The sequence below is a fragment of the Electrophorus electricus genome, unplaced genomic scaffold, assembly GCF_041902795.1.
Source record: "Electrophorus electricus isolate QZ-2024a unplaced genomic scaffold, ASM4190279v1 Scaffold27, whole genome shotgun sequence".
Classification (NCBI taxonomy): Eukaryota; Metazoa; Chordata; class Actinopteri; order Gymnotiformes; family Gymnotidae; genus Electrophorus; species Electrophorus electricus.
In genome coordinates, this window is record NW_027658550.1 from 3,751,075 (window position 1) to 3,767,056 (window position 15,982).

General features: G+C 38.8%; 1 pseudogene; it reads left to right on the forward strand.

Annotated features, from left to right (window-relative positions):
* The first annotated feature begins 7,075 nt into the window (after positions 1 to 7,075).
* Positions 7,076 to 15,524, forward strand: LOC145655538 (cytochrome P450 2K1-like; annotated as a pseudogene).
* Positions 15,525 to 15,982: the final 458 nt, after the last annotated feature.

The following is a 15,982-nucleotide window of genomic DNA, read 5'->3' on the forward strand; positions in this document are numbered from 1 at the left end:
GTCTATCTATCTATCTGTGTATGTACGTATGTATGTATGCATCTATCTGTATCTATGTGTCTGTATGTATGTATGTATCTATCGCTCTATCTATCTATATCGGTAGGTATGTAACTATATATCTATCTGCAGGTATGTATTGGTAGGTAAGCATCTGTCCATCTGTAGGTATGTATTGGTAGGTATCTATCTCTCTCACTGTAAGTATCTATCTATACATATGTATCAGTAGGTATATATGTATCTATCTGTAGGTATGTATTGGTAGGTATGTATCTGTCTATCCATCTACAGGTATGTATCAGTAAGTATGGATCTAGCTATTTGTCTGCAGGTATGTATCTATAGGTATGTATCTATCCATCTGCAGGTATGCATTGGTAAGTATGTATATGTTTTTATCTATCAGCATGTATGTATCGGTAGGTATGTATCTATCTATCTCTCTATTGATATGTATAGTTATGTATGTATCTGCCTATCCATCTATAGGTATGTATTGGTAAGTATGTATATATGTAATCTATCTGTAAGTATGTATCGGTAGGTATGTATCTATCTATCTCTCTATAGGTATGTGTTGTTATGTATGTATCTGTCTATCCTTCTGCAGGTATGTATTGGTAAGTAGGTGTCTATGTATTTTTCTATCTGCAGGTATGTATCAGTAGGTATCTCTAGATAGGTCTATCTCTCTTTAGGTATGTATAGTTGTTTATGTATCTGTCTATCCATCTATAGGTACGTATCGGTAGGTATGTATCTATCTACCTCTCTATTGATACATACATAACCATACATATCTGTCTATCCATCTATAGGTATGTATCGGTAAGTATGTATCTATGTATTTATCTATCTGCACGTATGTATCGGTAGGTGTGTATCTATCTATCTCTCTATAGGTATGTATTGTTATGTATGTATCTGTCTATCCTTCTGCAGGTATGTATTGGTAAGTAGGTGTCTATGTATTTTTCTATCTGCAGGTATGTATCAGTAGGTATGTATCTATCTATCTCTCTTTAGGTATGTATAGTTGTTTATGTATCTGTCTATCCATCTATAGGTACGTATCGGTAGGTATGTATCTATCTACCTCTCTATTGATACATACATAACCATACATATCTGTCTATCCATCTATAGGTATGTATCGGTAAGTATGTATCTATGTATTTATCTATCTGCACGTATGTATCGGTAGGTGTGTATCTATCTATCTCTCTATAGGTATGTATTGTTATGTATGTATCTGTCTATCCTTCTGCAGGTATGTATTGGTAAGTAGGTGTCTATGTATTTTTCTATCTGCAGGTATGTATCAGTAGGTATGTATCTATCTATCTCTCTTTAGGTATGTATAGTTGTTTATGTATTTGTCTATACATCTATAGGTACGTATCGGTAGGTATGTATCTATCTATCTCTATCTATCTATCTATATCTATCTATAGGTATGTATAGTTATGTATATATCTGTCTGTCCATCTGCAGGTATGTATCTATGTATTTATATATCTGCATGTATGTATCGGTAGGTATGTATCTATCTATCTGTCTGTCGGTATGTATAGTTATGTATATATCTGTCTATCCACCTACAGGTATGTATCGGTAAGTATGTATCTATGCATTTATCTATCTGCACGTATGTATCGGTAAGTATGTATCTATCTATCTCTCTTTAGGTATGTATAGTTGTTTATGGATCTGTCTATCCATCTATGGGTATGTAACTGTAGGTATTTATCTATCTCTCTCTCTATACAGGTATGTATAGTTATGTATATATCTCTGTCCATCTGCAGGTATGTATCGGTAAGTGTATATCTATGTATTTATCTATCTGCAGGTATGTATCGATAGGTATGTATCTGTCTGTCTCTCTTTAGGTATGTATAGTTGTTTATGTATTTGTCTATCCATCTATAGGTACGTATCGGTAGGTATGTATCTATCTATCTGTCTATAGGTATGTATAGTTCTGTCTATATCTGTCTGTCCATCTGCAGGTATGTATCGGTAAGTGTATATATTTATCTGTCTGCAGTTATGTATCGCTAGGTATGTATCTATGTATTTATCTATCTGCATGTAGGTATCGGTAGGTATGTATCTATATATCTCTCTGTAGGTATGTATAGTTATGTATGTATCCGCAGGTACGTATCGGTAGGTATATATCTATCTATCTGTCTGTAGGTATGTATAGTTTTGTATGTATCTGTCTATCCACCTACAGGTATGTATCGGTAAGTATGTATCTATGTATTTATCTAAAGGTATGTATTGTAATGCATGTATCTGTCTATCCATCTACAGGTATGTATCGGTAAGTATGTATCTATGTATTATCTGTCTGCATGTATGTATCTGTAGGTATTTATCTATCTCTCTCTCTATAGGTATGTATAGCTATGTATGAATCTGTCTATCCATCTGCAGGTCTGTATTGGTAAGTATGTATCTATGTATTTATCTATCTTCATGTATGTATCGGTAAGTATGTATCTATCTATCTCTCTTTAGGTATGTATAGTTATTTATGTATCTGTATAGACAAATAGATAGATACATACCTACCGATACGTACCTATAGATAGATATCTATAGGTACGTATCGGTAGGTATGTATCTATCTATTTGTCTATAGGTATGTATAGTTATGTATGTATTTGTCTATCCATCTACAGGTATGTATCAGAAAGTATGTATCTATGTATTTATCTATCTGCACGTATGTATTGGTAGGTATGTACCTATCTATCTCTCTCTATAGTTATGTATTGTTATGTATGTATATGTCTATCCATCTGCAGGTATGTATCTATGTTTTTATCTATCTGCAGGTATGTATTGATAGGTATGTATCTATCTATCGCTCTTTAGGTATGTATAGTTGTTTATGTATCTGTCTATCCATCTATAGGTACGTATCGGTAGGTATGTGTCTATCTATCTATCTATAGGTATGTATATTTATGTATGTATCTGTCCATCCATCTGCAGGTATTTATCGGTAGGTTTGTGTCTATCTGTCTCTCTGTAGGTATATATATTTATGTATCTATCCATAGTCCATGCCACAGGGATCTAGAGCCACTCTGCTGGAACTGTGACTCTAGTTTCCTCCCATAGCGCTGATTCAGCTCTCTCACCGCCCTGTGCTTTCCGTATGCCACAGACTTGTACTTGTTCATGTTCCTGATGAGCCCCACGTTGTAGGCAGTAGTGTGAGAGTTCAGAGGCTTGCAGATGGTTTTTTTCTCACCCTGGTTGGGAAATGTCTTTATGGTGGCTCTTGGAATCATTTCGTCCACCAGTTTTCCAATAAACCCTCCTACTGCCTCCGTAAACTCGGTTAGGCACCATCAGCAGGTTTAGGGACCATCAGTAGGGTTAGGGACCCTCAACAGGGTTAGACACCATCAGTAGTGGGGTTTCTGTCCACAAAGTTTTTGCAGAATTGGAAAAAGCCCAAACACCCAAATATCACAAAAAGATTTTTACGCTAGGATGAGATGGAAAAGTCAGAATATTACTAAAGTCAAAATGTGAAAAAGAGTTATGGAAAAAGGTTTTTTGAATAAACAATGATGTATCAAGCCAAAAAACTGAGCCATTTTGCTTGTTGAAATGCCAGCCCAAATCACGGTAGCCTATGTCATTTATACAGGGAGTGGGAGGTAAATCAGGAGTATGTAAAAATGATAGCTGAGTTGTAGAAGTATATTCATTTTTATCCCAGAGATGTTCTCAGTGAGCTCCACCTATATAAATCATCTCAATTTTTTGCAGCAAGGTGTGAAAATTGTCCATTGCCATCACTGATAAAGAAGAAAGAATCAAACCCCGGGTATTTAAATGAATCATTAACAGGAAATAAGGAGGGTAGTTGAATTGAACTGGCCATGTTGTTCAAAGATGTAAGAGCTGACCAGTTGGAAAAGTTGGACCAGTTAATCTCGTATCCTGAAAAGGACCTAAATGTGTCAAACAACTGCAGAAGGTGCACACTAACTCTCTAACTCTCCCCCTCTGTGATTTCTAGGTGTTTGCCATCAGCATGTACCTGAATGTCAACCTCAAAATTAAATTTATTTATTAATACAAATTTTTATTACTACTTCTTTTCCCACCAATTGCTTTACATCAGACACTGGACAAGTAATTTAAACCAATCATGATTAGACATTGAGGAGCTTAATTCAAGAAGTAGGCATCAATAGCATTCCATTCATAAACAAAATTATTAAAAAATTGAAATGTTATGAATACAATACAATAAGTACTACCTTGAATACTTGGTAGATTTCAAACAAAATTCTTAATTGCATCTATTCTCCCTATGATCAAACTTTATGGAACAATCCCATGTTTTTAATCAATAACAAACCCTTTGTATTTTGCACATGGAGGCAGAGAGGTATAATCAGCCGGGCACAGTTATTCTCTGGTATTTTCTTTGACGTCAGAAAAATACAACATACCAGATAACTGTCACTTTCAATTTGTACAAAGATGTTTTAAAGAAAACAGTCAATATCAGACACTTTTGTAACCATACTCCCCCTAGCCATATATATAACTACACTAAATTAAACCTCAGAAAATGTTAACACAAATACATAAACTCATAGCATCAAATAAATACAATATCTCACTCCTAGTTGAAAAATTGACCTCAGATATAAAAGAGGTGCTATCTCATCAGCTCTGACCCTACTGATGGTCCCTAACCCTGCTGTTACAGGCTTTGCTGAGCCTGCCCACCATTTAGTAGCGTTCCTGCTTGTTTTTAATTTTATTTTATTTTCATTTATTTTCTTTTGCTTCTATTTGAAGCTGCTTTGTTTTCTTTGTGTGTTTCATTAATAAATCGTCACTTAATGAGTACTGTTAATCGCGCCTTGTTCCTGATGATGTCACATTCAGCTTTTGTCCTTTCAGCGTCACTCTAGCATCTCCCACCATTCAGTGCAACCTGTTCCACATTCCAGGTCCATCAGCTCTGTGAATTTGCACCCATGTTTTGCCCCACAATCCCTTTACAACATCTTACTGCTGTTTGCACATTATACTGAGTCTACTGGATAAAGGCTGATATTAGTAAAAAATATTGTGATATTGTCGTTCCTAAATCCCCAGTCAGCTAGTTGTAAAACTGAACCTTCAAATATAAAATCCTGTAGAGGTCTGCATACAAACAATGACGTATGTGACATCACTAATGAAAATTGAAAAATAAAATCAATGTCCCCCTAAAGCGCAGCCAAAGAATACTGGCCAGGGCATTAAAAAAATAAAATAAATAAAATGACATTTTTAGACTACTTTCAAGTTATTCTAACAAAATAGGGCTACTTCACATTAATTATGTAGTAAATGGTGACTTGTCATTTCTATCGTAACACTACACCTGCTGACCTGCTGGTTGGTTGAATGCAAGGAGAGTGACTGAACACACACACACAAGCAGAAGAACCAGGAGGTGTAGGATGGAGAGACACATGGAGGATGTTGTAAGGAAAAATAGGACCCAAAGATGTAGTTTTTAAAGTTTATCACTCTTTTACCATCATCATATACAAACTTAGAAGACAGATACTGCTCATTTTGGAGAACAGATTAAGTGACTATTTTTGCAGTGTAGACGTCACAACGTGTGGTTCTAGTACTACCACTGTGAACTACTCTGACAGCTAATTACTAAATGTGTCTAGAAATGCACATTTCACACCAAAAAACTCTTAATAACTTTGTTTATGTCTAAATCATTGAATGATAAAGAAAATTAGTCAAATCCATGAAGTTCCCCTTTAACTTTAGGAGCATGCTCATAGCTAGCTATGAGGTCACTGAGGTCCACACCTTGGTCATTTTCAGAGCTAAAAATTAAATTTTACCGAGAAGAGTGCATTCTTAACTTGGTTTAGACCTGTTATTTAGTGCCAGCTATGTGTGCGAGAACACAGCAGCCCCTGATGGCATCAGCACCTCCACTGACAGAATTCTAATTGACATACATTGACAGCAACACTGCAACAGGTGGCTTGTGTGAACTGGCAGACAGCGTAGCATTTAGTAAGACCAAGCAATGATTCATTAGACCATTATCTACAAGAAACATTCAGAACAGTACCCTGTGTAATATGGAACAGTAACAGTATAATATGTGTACTCTGGCTATGAAGACAAGCCTATTTTTTGCATATTAGTAGGTTAGCTAATGTTTCATAAATTGTTACTGATTAAAAAACAGCTTATAAAAGGAAAGGGTTAAGGTAGTAAAATGACAAGAAGGCTACAAAATAATTGTTTTACAACAATGGCTAAGTAAGGCCTCGCTGTAAATGTCTCCTTTTACATCTGCCTCATCTAGGAAATGATGCAATTGTTCATGATAGTCACAGATACGTGACTCACATGGTAGAAATATTTACAAAGTGGAAGTGATATTAATTAAACACTGGAATAGTTTTCATAATGTTCATTTTTCTACTTTTTACAATAATGTTTGCATGGAACGTAGGTGTGAGCTAACAGTAGCTAGTTTACGGAGAAGATAGCTAGCTAGTTGGTATATAGCATTTTTTACAACAGCTATTGTCACAAATATAGTGTTATGATCACCTCAATAAATTGGCAATCAAAAATGATAAGATTACTTGGGGCACCTGTAAGGTGCGGCGGCCCGAGTGCCGTAGGGCGAGGGGCAGGATGCACAGACTCTACCGACTGGGACGAACATTTATTAACAAACGACACAATGGCACGCTTATCACAAACAAGGAACATGAAATGGTTAAAGTTAAACAAACACGATACACAAGAATACATCTAACAAACACATTACATTCAGACATTACGCCAACAATAACCAACATCCTGCACACTTTAACACGCATTTATATACATTAAGGTGCAGGTGTATATACGAGGTGCAGGTGTGGTTACAGACAAGACAGTCCTCCCACTGCACATGGCGGGTCGAACCACGTGAATCGCGGGAGGCGAGCGTTCCGTGACAGAACCCCCTCCCAAGGGGCGCGGATCCCGACGCATCCGTCCAATGAACGTGAACCTCCAGGTACCGTGTACACGTACACACAAACACAGCATGGCAGTGCCCGGCGCCCAGGCGGGCCAGGTGCCGCCAGCAAGAGAGACCTCGCGGGGAGAGAGAGAAAGGCAGCTTCCCTGCCTCTCTCGGGGCAGTCCGGTACACTCCACCACACGTTGCGCCTGTAAACACAAAAGGCGCAAACAGAAACACACAATAGCACCAACACACAAACACAAGGCGCTGTGACGTGGCGCCCGCCGTCCCCGCAGGCTCCTTGACGTGTCCGAGGCCTCAGCGGACACGCGGGGGTGCACGTCCGCCCCGGTTCCAGACATCCCTAAACGGTCCTCCTCTTTCCCGCCGCTCTAAGAGCGTCCCAGAGGCGGGTTGCCTCTGAGGCTTTGGGCAGACCTTTCCAGTTTCGCTGGCGAGTCAGCTGAGGAGAAGGGTCTTGGGAGATCCCGCTGGCTCCACCCAACCGCCCTCTTTCTGGTGGTTGTGGTGCCCCTCGGTCCTCCCTGGCCCGGGCTCAACCGCCTGAGGCCCCCCCCAAGAAATTCCTGGGGCTGTTCCCCTCTACCTCCGGAGAAGACGCAGACAACGGTCCTCTCCCCAATATCCTGGGATCCAGGCAGAGGTGCAGAGGATGTTCATGCACCCCCCGCTAGGAATTACTTTTTTTGTCGAGGGAGAGTGCGTGCTGTAGCGGTTGGTTATTCTGTAACGTGTGCTGTAACATAGTCAATGTTCACTGTATTAGTGTTCACCGTATGTGTTTAATGTTAATCGTTTCTTGTTTGTATCAGTCGTGAGTGATTCTTGTGAGTGCCGTTAGTGTTTCATGTTAAATGTGAATAAATGTTCGTCCCAGTCGGAGGAGTCTGTGCGTCCTGCCGCTCCCCCTACGGCACTCGGGCCACCGCACGTTACCGCACCACTCTGATTAGCAGGGAAAATTAATGAATTAATTATTATTTAAGGACTATGTTAAATCAGTCTTGACTCATAAAGTCACAAGTTCAACAATGTGATTATTACTTCTGAAACCCTAACTAAATAAATAAATATGGCAGTGTCTTTACTTAAAATTCAAAAAAATCCATCAACCCATTGTATAGAGTACATTGTATTAACAGAAAACTTTTTATCCATCCAATTTGTGTTTGCAGATGTCAAAACAATATGGATCCATATTCACTGTGTATTTTGGTCCAAAGAAAGTAGTTGTCCTGACAGGATATCAAACTGTCAAACAAGCACTGGTGAATCATGCAGAAGAATTTGGAGACAAGAGACATCAGTCCCATATTCTATGACTTCAGCCAAGGATTCAGAAAACCTTATTCAGCCAATTTAGATGATGGAATGTGTGTGTGAGTTGATCATGGTACTATTTAAATTTTAATTAGGTAAATTATTTGTTTTTCATTCATTATTTATTTACTTTTTTGTTTTGATTTTTTTCAGAATAGATGGTGACTAGACTTCAGAAGAGTCCTAATAAGGAGCCTCCTGCTATTGAATATATTAGCCCAGGGTAATCTGTAGATAAACTACACCCTGTATGTTAATAGTGACTATGTGGAAATGTTCAAGTAGTGGTGTGCTGCCAAGAACTAATACTAAGGACTAACTGTTTCACATCCTGTTTAAGAGCCTTATAGGAGGGTAGAAACTGTTCATCAGCACAGAATGAGGTAGACTTCAGGAAACTAACTAGGAAGTAACAGAGACAATGACAGCAACAGCAACACCAAATCTAAACACAACTGGCAAACCAAAATAACCGACAAACTGGAAAGCAAAACAGGGCTTAAATAACCAAGACTGATGAAGATCCAGATAAACATTACCAGACACGGGTGAACATAATTACAGCTGGGGATACAGGCTCGGGGGTGGAACAGAACGAAACCAAAACAAGAGCTTGACAAAACCGAGCCAAGTATACCAGGGACAGAAACCAAACCAAGCACGTAAATATGTCGCCGTGGGAACTGCGATGCCTGTGACACACAGTGAGCAGGCTGTGTGCTGGGTGGCTACTGTCTAGCTGCATCATTTTCATTTTCCCCAAGCAGCAGGACTGATGGCTATCCTGTAAGGCTGGAGGTTTGTGGCCTATGATGGATTCTGCAGTCCTCACTACTCTCTGGAGGACCTTCAGTCACTTGCAGTGCAGCTGCAGTACCAGACAGTGATGCAACCTGTGGGTTTGCTCTCTGTTTTAGATCTATAAAAGGTGGTGAAAATGTCAGGCGGCAGGCCAAACCTCCTGAACCTTCACAGAAAGAAGAGGTGCTGTTGGGCTGATCTCACCAGTGTGTTGGTGTGGTTGAACCAGGTGAGGTCATCTGTGAGGTGTATACCGAAAAACTCAACCGACTCTTTCCCCTTGGGATACGTTGATGTATAGGCGAGAGTGACCACCCAAATGCAGCTTCCTGTAGTCCACAATCATCTCCTTCATTTTACTGACATTGAGCTGGAGGATGTTGTCGTAGCAACACTTTGATAGAGCACTAACCTTGTCTCTGTAGGTTGACTTGTCTCCCCTTGTGATGAGGCCTAGGATGGTTGTGCTATCAGCAAACTTGAAGATGATGTTAGATGTGTGTTTGGCTACACAGTCATGTGTAAATGGGGAGTACAGGAGGGGGCTGAGCACACAACCCTGTGGAGCCCCTGTGCTCAGAGTCAGTGTTGAAGAGAAGCTGTTTTCTACTTTCCCCACCTTGGGTCTGCATATCAGGTAGTCCAGTATCCAATTGTGGACCAGGTACCTTGCGTGGGTTAACTGCCTTAAAGGATCTGACCTCCTCAGACACAAAGCTCTCCTGATCTACTGGGAGTTTTGCAGCAAGGGGGATGTTTTCCTCAAACCGAGCATAATGAACATTTAGCTTCTCTGCAAGTGAGGAGGTCAACCCCCCTATCACAGTACCAACTTCCTTTGTAGTCAGTGATCATGCAAAGTCTATTCCACATATGTCTGAGAATTCATTGATGTTAGTGCCAGCTGTGTCACAAAATATCCACCAGTCTGTGGTTTCAAAGCAGTCCTGAAGTGTGAAGGTGGCCTCTGCACTCCATTGATAGACTGATCAGAAAACCTTTTTTCCTGTTTGAGTTTTGTCGGTATGCAGGCAGGATAAGGATGGAGGTGTGATCAGATTTTCCAAAAGAAGGGCAGGGGAGGTGTTTATATCCTGAAGGAGAAGTCACCCAGAGTGACACCAACAAGGGAAACATTAATAAAACAAGATTCATGGTGAAAGAGCATGACTAAAGTGTAAGAGAAGAATTAGGAGAAAAGGGGAAACCGTTGTGAAACAGCCAGAGGGAAGCCAGGCCAGCAATGTTCTTCATAAAAGGCCATTTTCTGAAGACAATTATTATTTTATGTTATTTTCCTTATTAATCATGGTTATAATTTGGTTTTGCACTGGAATAGATCATAAGCAGTTTCCCAATGTGTGTTTCATCATGAATACCTGTTTTATATAAATATTGTAAAAACATGCAGTTGTCTCACAGTTAAGATGAAAAACCATTCTGCATTTTGTGTTTACATTTACATTTATGGCATTTCGCTGACATTTAGCTGTTTAACAACAAAGGTTTAATGATTTCTGTTTATGATCAAGGAATTCTGTTTTCTAATGGTGAGAACTGGAAAGAGATGAGGCGCTTTGCCCTTAGCACCCTGCAGGACTTTGGGCAGGGCAAGAGAGGGAGTGAAGAGAGAATCATAGAAGAGATGTGGAATTTGAGGGAAGTGGTGGAGAACTTTAAGGGTAAGAGACATAAGTATATATTTTCTATTTTACTCTTACCAGAAGTAACTATTTTTTGTAGTTGAGCCAAAAATGTAATTATCCAAATTATCCATAATGTAATTATCCATTTATCCAAAATGTAATATATGGGAACATTTAACATCCTGTTATTGGTTATTGTATAAATGCCTCAAATATCACCTCAGCCATTGTATATGGAAGCAGGTTTGAATACAGTGATCCTCGGTTCCAAAACATGGTAAACCGAAGCAATGAGAATATCAGGATCACTGGTTCAGCTTCTATACAGGTACCCTGCTATGTTTTTGAATAAGCAAGAGACACAAAGATAGGATGATGTATGGATAAATGTAGGAGGCACATAACAAAATGTTAATCTGTGTGTTTGTAGCTTTACAATATGTTCCCCTGGCTTCGGCTCTGGCTAAAGGACTGGAAAATTATCATGGCAAACTGTGAAAAAACTCTGAAGGATATAATGCAGCTTGTGCACAGCCTCCAGGAGACCCTGAACCCTCAGGAGTGCAGAGGCTTTATTGACTGTTTTCTAGCATGCAAACAAAACGTGGTATGTCCTTCTTGTGCTGTATACAGAAATGCTTAATGTGTCAAGTTTTATCTTGTACATAGTGCATATACAACCACTCATATTTTGGAGTATCCATATGACCTCTGTAGTGGTATGAACTCCTAATTTATAATTCTGCACTCATCAAATTTGTTATAGTTATAGTAAATTAATGGGGCACCATCGCATATGGAAATATTTTAATCAGTCTCAACTGGAAGTCGCAAGTTGTCTAACTCGTGATCATCCACCACAGGTTAGAAATGCCACCAGTGAAGCCACAAACTTGACAGCTAATGGAACGTTGAACTAATCAGCAATCGCATAGTGTATAATACATTGAAGAATAGAGGGAATAAAGAGAGAAACCAGATAAAACAAATGAGAATATTTGTTTAGAAAACAAAAGTAATCTACAGGACTAACTAGAAGACGACTCAATCTGACCTTTAATCAATAGGCAACTTAAGTTAATTTATATAGCACTTTTCATATACTGTGGCAATTCAAAGTGCTTCAGTAGCACTATCTGGCTGCCAAATGGTGAAACAGAAAACTCTCGTTTGCATCTCAGTGGGAGATTTTGAGTTTGATCAACAATCGATAGGATGTTTAGCAACTAATCACCAATTCTAAAGGAATTAATGTATTGATTCATATAGGTAATATCATTTTTAAAAACAGACAGGATAAATGAGAATAAAGGTCATACAGGGATCCCTAATAACTGACAGCATTACCTAGAGAACTACTAGATGTGAAGTTTAATTGCTAGTACTACAGTAAGTGGAAGCAGTAGTGGAAAGACTAACAAAATTAACATGTTTTGCTTAATTGACTATACTTGCACAAGGAGCTCTATGAGTGTGGGAAGCCTGATTGTCACACTGTGTAAAGGAATTCCCTGTTCGCTATGTCACAAGAATGACAACATCAAAGTTGGCTTTCAAAAGGCCGTTATCACTTCTTATTATGGGGCATTTGGACAGTTCCAGCAGCCTGGAACATTGTCCATGTGTGCGTGATGCTCTGTGTGGGACAAAAACAAGCACACAAAAATCACACAATTCACAATACAGATAGGGGCAATATTCATGGGAGACAGGAATGTCTTTCCCTTGCTCCAAAGCAAGTTCAGTCATGAACTGTCAAACACCTGTTTCAAGCTTGGTATACACCTCTTTAACTGGTGTTTAAACATTGATAATAGCAGTATTTATACACATTGCGTTTACAATTGGCAGAGTGTCCTTGATTGACTCTCTTAATTCAGTGGAAAGTTAAATGTAACACTGTTCAGATTGCAGAAAATAAAATTAAAAATAACACAAATGTACGATGAATGTGAAGACCCACTGTGCTGCAAATGAAACGTGATGCAAAATCAAAAAACGCATGCAACTTCAGAAACCCTGCAAATAACAGCTACAACACGACGGACATGTTTCTGAGGACACGGAGAGGGAATGGACTCCTATGAGACCAGTGGTGACCGAGTAGCTAATGAAAAATATTTATATTTGTGATTACCATGGTTATATCGTTTGTTATGGATTATGTTGATACAGAATGAACAACTGATCTATTCATGCTCAGCAGTTTTGCATATTTAATTCTGCTAGGTTGTAATGCAGCTTTAAAGAACGCTGATGAAAAAAAAAATCCCATTTAACGCGACTATGTTTCTGGCTTAATATGTAGTTAGTTAGCTAGCTAGCTAGCTACCTTCAGAGTGTGTTACTAATTTACAGGATACACTATGTTTTTGTTCAGGTTTGATAGTTTAACTGGTCTGCTACAGTGACCATCTTGTCAATTGTCTTATTCTTACTAGTTAATCTCAAGTGTGTTGTTTTTACATACATACAAAATATGGTTTGAAATCAATAACGCTCTAAAAGTAGGTATATGGACAGAAACCTAGTTGTATTCGACAGAATCTCTTTAGGCTGAACTGGAGTTTAAAATAGTAACACACTCTGAATGCATCTAGCTAGTTATTAACTGGCAGGATCAGGTTTATATTTCTGTTAGTTGGGATTTTGTTTTATCAGTGTTCTTTAAGGCTGCATTCTTTACAACCAAACATGTGCAAGAATGCAAAGCACAAATAGGCCAATTGTTCATTCTGTACCACCAGTGACAAAACTTTGGAAATCACAAATATAAATTACTTTTCACTGGCTGTTTGGTTGAATAACCCCTTTTTGTGTCCCCCTGAAACAACACTTTCATTGTGTTGTGACTGGATTTGTAGCATTTCTGAAGTTGCATGTGTTTTTTGAATTTGCACTGCATTTCTGAAATGTAGCATATGTTGTCATTTTGAATAAAATGTTTTTGGAATTTGTATAACATTCATGAATTTGCATTGCATTTCTGAAATGTAGCACATGTGTTTTGATGAATGTGTTTAATGTAGTTGCAGCATGTTGGGTCTTCCTGGCCACCATACAAATGAACATGGATGAAACAATGGCTTAAGTTGGCAAGCATAAATGGAACCTTATGATTTTAAGCTTCTTTATAGGTTTTAGCACAGCAAAACTGGTTCCTTAAAAATATAAATAAAATGGGACTTCTTAAGAAAACCTTTTCATGCTTGTTGAATTGGTTCACTGTTAGGCCAGCTGATTAGGCTTGGTATGGAAAAAGCCAGTGGTTTGATGGTTTTCAAACATCTCTCTATATGATCCCTGGTATTACTCAGTTGTACTCTGATGGAAGAAAGTGGTCTCTTATGTTGGCTGACTAATTGATCCCTTCTGATTATTGGTTAGGAGGCTGGAAAAAAGAACTCATTGTTCCATGCACAGAATCTCCTTCAAACTGTTTCCAACCTGTTTGCTGCTGGTACTGAGACAACCAGCACAACGCTCCACTGGGGCATTCTGCTTAATGGCCAAGTACCCCCACATACAAGGTAAGAATTCCAACTGCAATGTGAATATCCAGTGTCCAAGACATTTCTCCAATGAGGAAGACAAAGAGGTGCTTGATGGTGTTTGAGGGTTTACCATGGTTGCTTCTTGTATTTGTTTATATTGTAATATTGAAAGAGTTGATTGCTTTTGTCTTCTTAAAAACACGAGACAATATCTTCTGTTGTGCTCCAGATCAGGTACAAGAGGAGATTGACAGGGAGGTTGGAGGCCGCCAGCCAGTGCTGGATGACCACAAGAACCTGCCTTACACAGATGCAGTCATCCATGAGACACAGAGACTGGCAGACATAGTACCCATGAGTCTCCCTCACACCACTACCTGTGATATTAACTTCCAAGGCTTCTTCATCAAGAAGGTCAGGCTGTTAGATTAACTGAGAAGAGTCTAAAAGCAATACAACAAAAGCATGCATAGGATAAAATTATTAAATGTACGTAGGAGACTGAGAGCTGAAACTGGCTGGTTTATAAATATAACAAAGACATGACAAAATGGCTGCGTAAATTTAAATTTTGCACTGTTGTCATACCAGAGAAAGCTGTCACTAGCTTCCTGCTTAAGCTAAAACTGTGATTCTTTGCAGGGAACCTGTGTATTTGCTCTTTTGACATCCGTGTTGAAGGATGAGAATGAGTGGGAGAGCCCTTACACTTTTAATCCAGGACACTTCCTCGATGAGTAGGGACACTTCATTAAGAGAGATGCCTTCATGCCCTTCTGTGGAGGTGCACTGAAATCATTTTCTGTCATTGATCTGGTGCTCCAGATTTCATGTTGTACTTTAAATGTCTGTCTGTGTGTCTGTTAAGGGCGTAGGGTGTGTCTGGGAGAGAGTCTGGCCAGGATGGAGCTGTTCCTCTTCTTCGCCACTCTTCTGCAGCACTTTCGTTTCACCTGGCGTGTCTGAGGAACAGTTGGACCTCATGCCAGCTGTGGGCTTCACGTTGACCCCTCTCCCCATAAGCTCAGCGCAGTAAACTACTTGGCATAATCCATTCACTTTTAACATGTAAGGGTAGTATTTACATTCAAGGTTGGAATAATATTGGCAAAATACTATTTAAAAATTCACAGGCACTGGTGCAACCTGGATTTCAAAGTTCATCACACGTGACCAACACATTCACATGTAACTCACTTATCTGCCCCAACACTTGGCACCTAAAATTAAACCCTCATCATTCATATTGCTGAGTAACATTCAGTTTTATAATAAATGTATGATTTCTTATATGTGAATGAACCTTAATAATTTACAGTAAATATTAACAGTGCTTTTAGTTTTTCATGCCAAGTCAAGTTCATAGTCATCCCTCAGTATAATTCGTATATACATTATTACAAATGTTTCATCTGACAGTAGTGTGACACATATGAACAACATGGGAAGTCTGCCTCTGTTTTGCCATAATCTTCAAATAAAGTCTAATATTTCTACTGCACAAGGTATGATGCATTTCACTGTAAACACTCTCATCATCTGGAAACATTTGATAGAAATTGTTGCATCTTGTCCTCCCTAAGATGATCAAGTTTTTTGTTAGTGGATTGAAATAGTAGCAATGTATGTTTTAAATTTGTCAAAATACCTTTAACCAG